The sequence below is a fragment of the Heterocephalus glaber genome, unplaced genomic scaffold (genome assembly GCF_053883595.1).
Source record: "Heterocephalus glaber isolate CG9 unplaced genomic scaffold, H.glaber_assembly_v1.0 deba00001613, whole genome shotgun sequence".
Taxonomy (NCBI): Eukaryota; Metazoa; Chordata; class Mammalia; order Rodentia; family Bathyergidae; genus Heterocephalus; species Heterocephalus glaber.
This window is the reverse complement of record NW_028258384.1, coordinates 29,876,693-29,890,594: the sequence shown is the minus strand read 5'-3', so window position 1 is coordinate 29,890,594 and position 13,902 is coordinate 29,876,693. Positions and strand designations below refer to the sequence as shown.

Here is a 13,902-nt window from a genome sequence, read left to right as displayed (position 1 = left end):
AGTTTGATTATTGTTTGACATATGTTGTACCAACTTTGTGATTTTGCTGTATAAATTACCACTGACAAAGGGCCACCCAGTCAGGACTCCTCCTGGAAATCCAGGAGCTATTCTTGTTCTCCTTATTTCCAATAAAACTGTCTCGGCGCCCCCTCCGCGCCCCCTCCGCCGCCACCGCCGGCTGCCCCCATGGCGCCCCGGGCCTCCCTGCGCGGGGCCACTAGGTCCCTCGGAGCCCGTCCCGTCCCCTCGCCCTGCCCCTCCCACGGCGCAGACTTGGCGTCCACGGTGCCTGGCTTTTGAGCTGGCGTCCCCAGCTGGTGGGGGGGGGGGAGAGAGGGGACCCCGGGATCCCTGCCCCAGGGACCTGGAGAAGATGTCTTCGCGGACGGCGCTGACCCCGCACAACGATCGCAACTCGGACAGGCATGGCACCTTGGGCAGTGGCCGATCATCAGACAAAGGGCCGTCCTGGTCCAGCCACTCCCTCGGTGTCCGCTGCCGGAACTCCATCGCCTCCTGCCCTGAGGAGCAGCCCCACATGGGCAACTACCGCCTGCTGAGAACCATTGGGAAGGGCAACTTAGCCAAAGTCAAGCTGGCCCGGTGCATCCTCACTGATTGGGAGGTTGCCATCAAGATCATCTATAAAACCCAGCTGAACTCCAGCAGCCTACAGAAGCTCTTCCGGGAGGTTCACATCATGAGGGGCCTAAACCACCCCAACATCGTGAAGCTCTTCGAGGTAATCGAGACAGAGAAGACACTGTACTTGGTGATGGAGTACGCAAGTGCCGGAGAAGTGTTTGAATACCTCGTGTCACACAGCCGCATGAAGGAGAAGGAAGCGCGGGCCAAATTCCGACAGATCGTGTCGGCTGTACACTATTGCCACCAGAAAAACATAGTACACAGGGACCTGAAGGCTGAGAACCTGTTGCTGGACGCCGAGGCCAACATCAAGATCGCCGACTTTGGCTTCAGCAACGAGTTCACACTGGGCTCGAAGCTGGACACGTTCTGTGGGAGCCCCCCATACGCAGCCCCGGAGCTGTTCCAGGGCAAGAAGTACGAGGGGCCAGAGGTGGACATCTGGAGCCTGGGCGTCATCCTCTATACCCTCGTCAGCGGCTCCCTGCCCTTCAACGGCCACAACCTCAAGGAGCTGCGGGAGCGCATGCTCCGGGGGAAGTACCGGGTCCCCTTTTACATGTCCGCAGACTGTGAAAGCATCCTGCGGAGATTCCTGGTACTGAATCCAGCTAAACGCTATACCCTAGAGCAAATAATGAAAGACAAATGGATCAACATCGGCTATGAGGGTGAGGAGCTGAAGCCATACACAGAGCCCGAGGAGGATTTCGGGGACACCAAGAGAATTAAGGTGATGGTGGGGATGGGCTACACACGGGAAGAAATCAAAGAGGCCTTGACCAGCCAGAAGTACAACGAAGTGACCGCCACCTACCTCCTGCTGGGCAGGAAGACTGAGGAGGGTGGGGACCGACAGGGGCGCCCCAGGGCTGGCCCTGGCACGGGTGCGGGCGCCCAGTGACACCACCAACGGAACAAGCTCCAGCAAAGGCACCAACCACTGCAAAGGGCAGCAGAGCTCGTCCGTCCTCTACCTACCACAGCCAGCGCAGGCACAGCCACTTCTGCGGCCCGTCCCGTCCCCAGCGCCCCTGCACCCTAAGCGCAGCCCGACCAGCACGGGGGAGGCGGAGCTGAAGGAGGAGCGACTGCCCTGCCGGAAGGCGAGCTGCAGCGTGGCAGGCAGCGGGAGCCAGGGGCTGCCCCCCTCCAGCCCCATGGTCAGCAGCGCTCACAACCCTAACAAGGCAGAGATCCCCGAGCGGCGAAAGGACAGCACCAGCACCCCTAACAACCTCCCCCCAAGCATGATGACCCGCAGGAACACCTATGTTTGCACAGAGCGCCCTGGGGCTGAGGGCCCGTCCCTGTTGGCAAATGGCAAAGAAAACAGCTCAGGCACCCCACAGGTGCCTCCTGCCTCCCCCTCCAGTCACAGCCTGGCTCCCCCGTCCGGGGAGCGGAGCCGCCTGGCCCCAGGCTCCACCGTCCGCAGCACCTTCCACGGTGGCCAGGTCCGGGACCGGCGGGCAGGGGGAGGGGGTGGCAGCGGTGTGCAGAACGGGCCCCCTGCCTCTCCCACGCTGGCCCATGAGTCTGCGCCCCTGCCCGCTGGGCGGCCACGCACCATCACCAACCTCTTCACCAAGCTGACCTCCAAACTGACCCGACGGGTCACAGACGAACCTGAAAGAATCGGGGGACCTGAGGTCACAAGGGGCCATCTACCTTGGGATCAAGCGGAAACCGCCCCCGGCTGCTCCGATTCCCCTGGAGTGTGAAGCTGACCAGCTCACGCCCTCCGGAGGCCCTGATGGCAGCTCTGTGCGAGGCCACGGTGGCCACCCGCTGCTGCTGCCGCCAGCCACAGCCCTTCCTGCTGGCCTGCCTGCACGGGGGTGCAGGCGGGCCTGAGCCCCTGTCTCGCTTCAAAGTGGAGGTCTGCCAGCTGCCCCGGCAGGGCCTGCGGGGTGTGCTCTTCTGCTGTGTGGCGGGCACTGCCCTGGCCTTCCGCACCCTGGTCACCCGCATCTCCAAGGACCTCGAGCTCTGAGCCTCCGTGGCTCCGGGTCCCTTTTTCTCTCTCCTGTTCCCTTCGCTTCTGCAAGAGGAAAAGGGGACAGGGAGGGGAATCTCTCCCATATCACCGTCTTGGTTTCCCTGGGTTACATTGGGGCGCAGAGATTGCCCCCTCTGCTGCTCTCTGGGGCCTCCTGACAGAGAGAACGGGGAGGGGAGGGCCCTTGGCGGTGGGAGCTGGCACCTCCCGGAGCCTCCATCTGATTCTGCTCCCCTCATCCTGCCATGGGACACCTGAGAAGACTTTGGGGACCGGACAGGGGCAGGAAGGGAAACTGAGGAAACTTCCATCCCTCCTAACAGCTCAAGAATTAGATCTTAGGCAGAGGCAGGGAGAGCTGCTGAGCCTAAAGGCTGGAGAACTGGGGAGCTGACAGTGGGGGTCAGGGAGGCCGATTCCTTCCCCTCCCACTCCCATGCTCGAACCCCTCCACTGCCCCAGGCTGGGGAGGGGGCACTTTGTACAAATCCTTGTAAATACCACTGCATCCCTTCTGCAGAGGTCTCCCGAGGAGCTGCCGCTGTCACCTCCGGTTTTTAAGTTATTACCCCACCCTTCTGTCAGCCCCTCACCTGCAGCCTGTCTCCCGATAAACTTAGGAGAGTCCCCCGCGCTGGCCTGGGCCCTCCGTTCCTGCCAGGGGCCGAAGAGGAGGTGTTGGTCTTAGCCTGCGCTGCTGCTCCTGAGCCTCCTGGGGTCCTCTGCAGAGGGGAGTGGCAGGGGTGAGGGTTGAGGATGAAGTGGAAGAGAGCGGGACAGAACTCAGCCTCACCCGCCAGACCCAGGTCCTCTATCAGGGCCCGTTCATCCACTCCCGCTGCCATGTTACACTGGACTCTAGCCTCTTCCTACTCTAGTAGTACATTTATTCAATAAATAGTCATTGACCAGTGCCTACTCTGTGCCAATCCCAGTGCTGGACACGGAGACACAAGGAGCCTCTGTCTATGGAGGACAAGCACTAGAGAAACCATTGTCCTACGGAGCCCAGAAGAAAAAACAAGGAGGGTTGGGAAAGAAGTGCCAGAGGAACTGATGCTGGAGTTGGGCTTTGAAGGATGAATAGGAGTCACCCAGGGCTTGGGTAAAAGCAAAAGCCCAGACAGAAGTGGGACTGCATGGTGTAACTTGAGAGAACTCAGTATGTAATCTCAGCATGGCTGCTGTATTGGGCATGTGTGGAGAATTAGCAAGAGAAATGCTGTATGAAGACTAACAATCTCTACACTGGCAAAGCAAAAAAACCCCCAAAAATCAACAACAACAAAAAACTGTCTCAACTTCCTCCTTTGGTTCATGACATCATTCCTCAATGTTCTGAGACCATGAACGTGGCACATTTGACACCTAACATGTTGGGAGTTATATTTTTCCTATGTCAGTATCTTGGAACACAAAAAAGATGTTAGGTAAAAACAATAAAAATTTGAAGATGTAGTCCATATTTAATAATAATGTATCTATTGCATGTTCTTCCTAATATATGGATTCTATAAAAAGATGACAAGGAAGTAGAAGGGAAACTATTACATAAGAGGAAGAGAATAAGAGGGTAAAGTTGAGTAACTGAGGGGGGGATAAATATAATCAAAATATATTTTATTCATTGAATCCAAAAATGTGAAACTAGGGGGAGGGCAGGGAAAACGGAGTTATGGGTATAAAAATAATCAAAGAATGTTTTGTGCATATATATATCTGCCCATATAAAATACATTAACTTGTATAACCAATATGCACTAACAAAAAACAATGTGAAAAAAGAATAGACTATTAAAAACAAACAAATATTATGTATCAATATTGGTTCATTATTCATGAAAAATATGTTATATTGATGTAAGATATTCAAATAGGGAAAAATGGGTGCCCTACATATGGAAGCTTTCCTATTATTGCAATTTTTCTGTAAAACTAAAGCTGTTTTAAAATTAAAGGAGTAATTTTGATGTCAACCTATATTACATTCTGCCACACATCCTAAACTCTAACAATGATCCTACTGCCTGAAATATGCTTCCTATTATATTTTCTATAAATAATCCTACTTATCTTTCTCGTTCCATCACTTCTCAGCCTTTTGGCTAAGATCAAATGTAGTATCTTTCAAGTTCCAGCCCCTATGAGCCCAGTTCCATGAAGTACTTTTATCTACACAGTCGGAAGTTAAGTTTGACTCTTGTCAACCTCCCAAGCACTTTGCTCAGAGCTTCCATATGCTACTCATTATATTTTGCTTTCTTTTACAGTTATTTATGTGAATCTCTCCGTTTTCCCTTAAAATTTGTCCTTTAAAGTTTGTCTTCAAAATTTCTGGAGGAAAGGAAGTGGATCTTTAATTCAGAAAACATTGTTTTAATGCCTAATATATGTCAGGCACTGTTAGGATCTGAAGCTTACAAAGGCAAATAGGATTCTCCTTGCTCTTCCGGAATTCACAATCTAAAAGGGGGAGGCAGAATGTAGACAATTGTAAATCACGCTCCAATAAGTATCTTGGGAAATAAATGTGTTATATGCCTTCTATTTACTAGGCATTCCTTCACTTAATCATCATAACATTCTACAAGGAAAATATTGCAATTACATTTTACAAATGAGATGAGGAAACAGATTCTGAGAGGCTAAATAACTTGAAAAAGATCAGAGATTCTAACTGAGGTATACTAATATCCAAACCCAAACTTCTTCCATTTTACCATAGTTTAACACTGCCTACTGTCTAGAAGATATTCAATGCATCTCTCTTTTTTAAAATTACTTTTATTGGTACATTTAAGGTATACAATATAATGACATTCATCATTGGAAATTTGAACCTTTACATAACCCATCTTGGTTCTTATTTTTTCTCCCTTCCCCTGACCTCCCTTCAACCCCTCCACCCCTCCCTATCTACAAAGACTTTGTTTCCATTTCTTCTTTTTCTCATATTAATTCCATTCCTTTCTTTCTCTTCCCCTACCCCTCCCACTTCCTCTTCCCCCTTGCACCTTTTCTTCCTATTTCACATTATCTATTATACCATTTAGTCTTTATTTACACTTTCAGTTTCTCACTCTAGAGAAACTATTTGATATTTACACATGTGTGTCCTATTTATTCTACTTAAGTGTATCACCTCAATGTGCATCCATTTAGCTATAAATGTCTCTAGTTTATCATTCTTTATGGCTGAGTAATACTCCATTTTGTAAAAAACCCCACATTGTCTTTATCCAGTCTCCAGTTGATGGGAAATTTGTTTGCTTCCAAGTTTTAGCTATCACGAATTGTGCTGCTATGAACACGGATGCACACATATCACTGTGGTATGATTCTTTTAATTCTCTGGGGAAGATACTCAGCAGGGAAATAGCTGAGTCAAATGGGACTTCCAACTCTAGTTTTTTGAGGTATCTCCATACTGATTTCCACAGTGTTTGCACCAGTCTACACTTCCACTAGCAGCGGGGTAGGGTTCTCTTTTCCCACAGCCCTGCCAGCATTTGTTATTGGTTGATTTCATGATAGCAGTTATTCTTTCTGGAGTGTGGTGGAATCTCAATGTTGTTTTCATTTGCATCTCTCAAATGACCTGTGATGTTGAACATTTTTTCATGTGCTTATTTGCTACTTCTACTTCTTTGTCTAAGAAATGTCTGTTCATTTCAAATGCCCATTTTTGGATTGAGCCTTTAATTTTGGAAGGCCTGATTTTTTTAAGTTCTTTATATATTCTAGACTCAATGCATACCTCTTAAGGGTATACAAAAATAAAACACACAGCCTCTGACCACAAAAAAATGTGCAGTCTAGTGAAGCAGAGACAATTAAACTTGTTTATAAAACAGTGTGATAAATGCCACAATGGAGGTGATACTCTGTGATGTTGGAATTAGAAGATGGGAAGCCAACCTAGAGCAGCTCTTTCCAAGATCTTGCCTGGAGGAAGAAAAGGCAAGTAGAGGAGGGACAATGACTGAGGGGTTTGTGTTTTCTTTTTGTTTTGTTTTCTATAATCTAATGAGTATTACTTTTGTCTGACTCTGTATTTTTAGAAGATAAGATTGAGAATAACCTGGAGCTTTCAATAAAGCCTGGATCTTTGGGAAGTCTGATCCTTCCCTGAAGCATGAAGAAGAGTAAGATTTAAGCTTCTGCACTGCAAGAGAAACCACAACAGTGTGAAGAGACAACCCACAATGTGGGAAAAAAATTTTTACCAGCTGTTTCTCAGACAAAGGTTTACTATCTACAATATATAAAGAACTTAAAAAAACAGACCTCCCAAATTTAAAGACCCAATCCAAAAATGGGCATTTGAAATGAACAGACATTTCTTAGAGAAGTACAAATAGCACATAAATACATGAAAAAATGTTCAACATCATTGGTCATTCAAGAGATGCAAATGAAAACAATGCTGAGATTCCATCTCACCCCAGAAAGAGTGGCTGCTATCAATAAATCAACCAATAATGAATGCTGGCAGGGCTGCGGGGAAAAAGGAACACTTCTCCATGGATGGTGGGAGTGTAGACTGGTGCAACCACTGTGAAAATCCATACCGAGAAACCTAAAAGAAGTAGGATTAGAGGTTCCATTTGACCCAGCTATTCCCCTGCTGGGTATCTTCCCCAAAGAATTAAAAGAATCATACCACAGTGATTTATGTGCACCCATGTTCATAGCAGCACAGTTTGTAGTAGTCAAAACTTGAAAACAGCCCAATTGCCCATCAACTGGAGACTGGATAAAGAAAATGTGGTGGTTTTTTTTTTTATAAAATGGAGTACTACTAACCACAAGGAATGAGAAACTAAAGAAATTTGTGGCTAAATGGATGCACATTGAGGCCATACTCTTATGTGAAATAAGTAGGTCACACCTGTGTAAATACCAAATAGTTTCTCTGGTCTGAGAAACTGAAAGTGTAAATAAGGACCAGGATGCATAATAGATTATGTGAAATAAGAAGAAAAGGTCCAAAAGGGAAGGGAGAGTGGAATGGCTAGGGGTAAGGAAAGAAGGGAAAGGAATAAATATAAGAAAAGGAAAAAATGGAAACAAAGTCTTTATAAATAGGGAGGGGTGGAGGGGCTGAAGGGAGGTCAGGGGAAGGGGGAAAAATAAGAACCAAGATATATTATGTAAAGGTACAAACTCCCAATAATGAATGTCAACATATTGTATACCTAAAATGTACCAATAAAATTAATTAAAAAGAATCTATATATAATGGAAAAATAAAAAAGGGTAATGATAATAAAAGCATAGGTGGGATGGGAAGACCCTATGTTAAGAAATTGGTCAGCCATAGAAAAACAAAGACTTTTACTTATATGTGAAAGTTAAATTTGATTTCAAAAGTGCAGAAAAAAGGATAGAGGTTTTCAGAAACTGGGAAAGGTGTGCAGGAGAGAGAGAGGATGGCTAATAGACATGATGTGCAGTTGGATATGAGAAATGTCTTCTAATATTCTGTATCATGGTGGGATAAGCATGGTTGAAAACAATTGAATATTTCAAAATATCTAATAGGATTCTGAAGGTTCCCAACACAAAAAAATAATATGTCTAAAGTGACAGATATGCCATTACCATGACCTGATCATTACACATTGTATACATGTATTGCAATGCCACAGTGTACTCCATAAATACACAAAATTAGTATGTGGCAATTCAACAGTATATATTGATAAAATATATTAAGTGAAAAAATTAGAAGTAAAAGTAATACATGTTGAATAAAATCTAAATCACTAATATCCTCTGGCTTCTAATTATATACCACCCAATATAGCTTTTTACTTAGAGATAAGTCACCTTGAAATCTACTGTACTCCTCATGTTAATAACTGGATTGCTGAAGAGCTGTGGCTATTTATATCATCAAATAATGATTTTCCACAACTGTTTCCTTCAACAAAGCTCAGAAGGGTTTGTTACTGGCCACTTAGGTTCATACAATCAGGTTCATTTGTTCACCAGTGACCAAATAAAGAAGGTGATGTATATTGGTATAAGGAAAAAAAGAATTTATTCAAAGCTAGCTCCAAGGAAATGGAGTGGCCTCTTTGCCTCATAACATCATCTCACCTTTTACAAGTGGCAAGGCTCTTTTGTAGTAGGGAACAGAAGGGAGGAGGAGCACTGAGAGATAATGCAAATCTCTACACTTGCTTTATCCTTTATAGCCATCTTTGGCTCATTGTTCCTATATTAATTAACTGTGGCAACAGCTTGAGTAAGAAACGGCCAACTAATTGGATTAGCATATTTCTGGGTGTGGCTGAAAGGATTTATTGTAGACAGAAGAACCATCCTGGGTGAGATTGGCACCAACCAATAGGCTTGTAGATTGAATGGAATAAAAAGGGTTACAAAGAAGGAAGGCTCACTTTTGTTTCTTTGGAGGAACTCCAGTCTTTACTTTCACCTTGGATGTTCTCTCTCAGTTTCCAGTACAGACTCTTCAGCCTTCCTGCATGGACCATTTGGCCTCCTGATACGGACTTTCATGGAATACCACAGTGAGCTCCAGGCCTTCGACCTTGGACTGGATCCTTTGGATCTCCACCCCACAGGCAGCCATTTTGCACTCTTCCACACTTGACTCTGCAGGCAGCCATTGTAAGCCTACTTTGTAAACCCTTATATATCTTATATTATATCATGTTTCTCTAGTGAGCACTGACTGATACAACTTTTGATACCAGAAGTGGCTCTAAAGAAACAGAATTGTAAAGATGAAATTCTTTAGTGGCTTTAGTGGTCCCTAGACTGGGCTCTCTAATTTGATGAAACCTAAAGCTAGTAAAGCAAAATAATGAGCTCAAAACATACATAGGAAATCTTAAGTCTTCTAAATATGAGGACAAATTAGTAAGGGAAAATAAGGAGCTCAAAGATTTAAATTCCCAGCTCCAGACAAACAAAGTTAAAAGTTTCTAAGTGTATCCTGAAAGAGATTCTCTTCTCCTTTTAGCTGCAGGGCTGAGACTGCAGAAACCCAGGCACAGGCCCTCATAATTTGACTGGCTGAATGAAATACAGCATAAATTTAATAAAATACAGCCTCGAAGGGTATCTAAAGTACAGGTGAGGGCACTGATTTGAAAAAAATGGGATCCCAGAAATTGAGATGTAGATGTTTGTGAGGATTCTGATTAGGATGAGGATGTTGAGCTTCTAGACTCTAATGAATTTATTTTTCAGGAAGAGAATTCCCCACTCACAGTGGCTGAGGCACCCCCATCCCATCCCCTGTGGTGTAGGCCTCTCCTTATATACCTGAGAAAACTAATCCTGTATTGACCAAGCATGATAGTGCTGACACTTCTTAGGACTTACCCTCACCACCCACTTTTGCCTCTAGGCCTATAACCAGACTCAAATTGGATAAGACTCTTAAGAGTAAGGTAAATAGTTTGACCCATGAGGAAGTCCACTATTCTCCCAAAGAATTTCTTGAGATTTTTAACTCTTACAAGCAGAGGGAAGTATGTGAATGGATTTTGAGGATATGAGGTAAAGGTGGAAAAAACATTCATGTGGATCAGGCTGAGTTTGTCAATATGGGCCAGTTAAGTAGAGATTCTGAATTTAATGTTGTGGCTCATGGAGTAAAAAATGTGTTAATAGTTTATTTGGCTGGTTGGCAGAAGTATGGATCAAAAGATGACTCATTTTGAATGAGTTAGAGATGCCTGATATTCTGTGGTGTACTGTTGATGAGGAGATTCAAAAGCTCAGGGAAATAGGAATACTGGAGTGGATTTATCATGTTAAACTTAATACTCCACACTGGAAAGATCCAAAAAATGTACACTTCATTAAAATGTTGGAAACAGATTTGTGAAGGAAGCACCAGAATCCCTGAAGAGTCCTGTAAATGCACTGCTCTGTGTGCTAGACTGCATGGTGGAGACCATGGTTTAAGGGCAATGGATTTAATTGTATCCTGGAGTAGCAGAGGTCAAGTGGTGGCATTTAACTGCCAAAGGCAAGGTGCACACATTTACCATAACGGAAACCAAAAGCAAAACAATGATCAGAATGGTCTGACATGCGTAGGCCTAAGGTATTGGCTGATTATTCATGGTGTTCCCAAAGTGAAATACATAAGAAGCCTACTAATTTTACTAGATTTATATAATTATAAAAATTTAAGAGCAAATGAACAGAAGCCTTCAAATTGTAGCAACAGAAAATCATGGTCCCGCAAACATTCCTCAGATTTGAGCCAGTTGACAGACCCAGAATGCCTTGAATGGAGGAGTGCTTGGGTCCCCTTGTGGAAGGACTCTGGTGGACCACCAAACATTTATATGGTCAGTCTTTGTCCCATCCTTCCCCAAAGGGATGTAAGGGCTTATACCAGGGTAACTGTACACTGGAAGAAGAGAAATGATCAGACATTTTGAGGACTATTAGACACTGGTTCTGAACTAATGTTGATTCTAACAGATTCAAAATATCATAGTGGCCCTCCAATAAGAATAGGGGCCTATAGATGTCAGGTGATCAATGGAATTTTAGCAAAAGTTTGACTCACAGTTGGTCAAGTAGGTCCTCAAATCCATCCTACAGTCATTTCCTATGTTCCAGAATGCATAATTGGGATAGATATACAGATATTTCTCATTTAACAACCTACCTGTTTAAAAACTGTTCAGACTTAAGACCAAGGTATGTTGTTCAGACTTACAACCCACCACTTGGACTTACAACACATTTTTGTACAGTTCTATATATCTTGTTTATAGATGCTCAATGTATTTTTTGCAGAGTACAACTTGTTTACAGAGTATTGTAATTGTTCCTGATTGTACTGTACAGTACTGTAGTTTTACGTTCTGTTATATATTACAGTACTGCATGTAAGAGTTATGTAAATAAGAGCAAAGTCATCAGGTTGGACATTCTTTTGGCTATTTCTGTTTTCTGAACATTGTGATGTACATACTATATACAATGCCTCATTTAGTGACCTCCTTTACAGACATAGTTGCAGGAACAGAACTTGATTATTAAACAAGAAATGTCTACACTTAGTACTTGGCAGAATCCTCACATTGGTTCCTTAACCTGTAATGTGAGAACTATTATTGTTGACGGGCTAAATGGAAGCCATTAGAATTGTATTTACCTCGTAAAATAGTAAATCAAAAACAATATTGCTTCCCTGGAGGGATTCCAGAAATTAGTGCAACTATCAAGGACTTGAAAGATGCATAGGCGCTTTCTCCCATTTGGCTTGTGAAGAAGATAAATGGACCTTGTAGAATAATGGTGGATTATTGTAAACTGAATCAAGTGGTGACTCCAGTTACAGCTGCAGTACTAGTTGTGGTTTCCTTGCTTGAGCAGATTAATACATCTCTTGGTAGTTGGTATGGAGCTACTGATTTGGAAAATGCCTTCTCCTCCATGCCTATCCATAAAGCCCATCAGGAACAGTTTGCTTTCAGCTGACAAGGCCAGCAATACACCTTCACTGTCCTATCTTGAGGTTATACTAACTCTCTAGCCCTGTTTCAAATCTTAGTTCAAAGGGATTTGTTTGCCTTTTTCTCCCTCAAGTTTTCACACAGGTCCATTACATTGATAATATTGCTAATATGCTAATTGGACCAAGTGAGCAGAAGGTAGTAACCACTCTGGATTTGTTAGTAAAGCATTTGAGAGCCAGAGGACGGGAAATAAATCCAACTAAAATTTAAATCCTTCTACCTCAGTGAAATTTCTAGGAGTCCAGTGGTGTGGAGCCTGTAGAGATACTTCTTCAAAGGTAAAAGATAAGTTGTTTCATCTGGCTCCCCTACAACCCCCAAAAGAAGAAGCACACAACACCTACTAGGCTTATTTGGATTTTGGAGCAACACATTCCTCACTTAGGTATTTTACCCTGGCCAATTTACCTAGTGACTCAGAAAGCTGCTAGTTTTGAGTGGAGCCAGAACAAGATAAGCTTCTGCAGCAGGTCCAGGCTACGATGCAGGCTGCTCTTCCACTGGGGGCCATATGATCCAGCACATCTGATTGTACTTGAAATGTCATTGGCAGGTAGGGATTCTCCTTGGAGTCTCTGGCAGGTCTCCATAGTTGCAGTGGAGGCCTTTAGGATTTTGCTGCAAGGCTCTGCCATCATCTGCAGACAACTACTCTCCCTTTGACAAATAGCCTTAGGCCTGCTACTGGACCCTAGTGAAAACTTAATGATTGACTATGAGACATCAGGTTACCATGCAGTCTGAGTTGCCTATTGTTACAGTTGATTAATTGTGTCAACTTGAGTAAGAGAAGCTCAACTAAATCAGTTCAGCAATTTCACACCTAAGGATATGGGAGATCCACCCTAGGGCACCTTGTCAAAGGGATTGTATAAAGGGGAAGTGAAGAAGGACAGATGTGCTTCTCTTTCTTTGGAGGAGCTCCAGTCACTCCAGTCTTTGCTTTCATCTTGGACATCATCTCCTAGCTTCTAGCACAGAGCCTGAGCCTTCCAGAATACTCTTCAGTCTTCCACCACAGATCCATTGGTCTTCTGATACAGACTTACACAGGATATAGCAGTGAGCTCCAGAACTTCTACTGGATCCTTCAGATCTCCAGTGCACAGACAGACCCTCTGTACTCTTCCACATCTGCCTCTATGGGTGGCCATTGTAAGCCAATCTTGTAAATTCTTATATATTTGTATATCTTGTATTATATCTGTTTCTCTAGTAAACACTGATTGATGCACCTGTCATGAGCTGAGTATTATCTGATCCACCAAGTCATAAAATTGGATGTGCAAATCAATAGTCCATCATTAAGGAAGGAGCATATATGTATCTGAGCCAGAGCAGGTATAGAGGGCACAAGTAAGTTACATTAAGAAGTTGCCCAGGTGCCTAAGGTTTCTAATCCTGCTATACTTCTCTCTCCACACATGCACCTATGGCCTCATGGGGTATACCATATGATAAGGAAGCAGACACTAGGCTACAGATCATTCTACACATTATGCAGGCATCATCCACAAGTGGACAGCTGCAGGATTACAACCCCTTTCCAGGTCATCCAAGAAATGCAGCAGTGAAGGTATATCTTTCCAGTGGGCAGAACTCTGGGCAGTGCACCTGGTAGTACATTTTGCCTAGAAGGGAAAATGGCCAAATGTGTGACTATATACTGATTCATTGGGGTGTAGTCAATGGTCTGGCCAGGTGGTCAGAAACTTGGAAGGAACATGA

The 13,902-nt window shown here is 44.3% G+C and overlaps 1 pseudogene; it reads left to right on the top strand.

The window, feature by feature from the left end:
• The first annotated feature begins 376 nt into the window (after positions 1-376).
• On the top strand, positions 377-2,647 carry LOC101702141 (MAP/microtubule affinity-regulating kinase 4 pseudogene; annotated as a pseudogene).
• Positions 2,648-13,902: the final 11,255 nt, after the last annotated feature.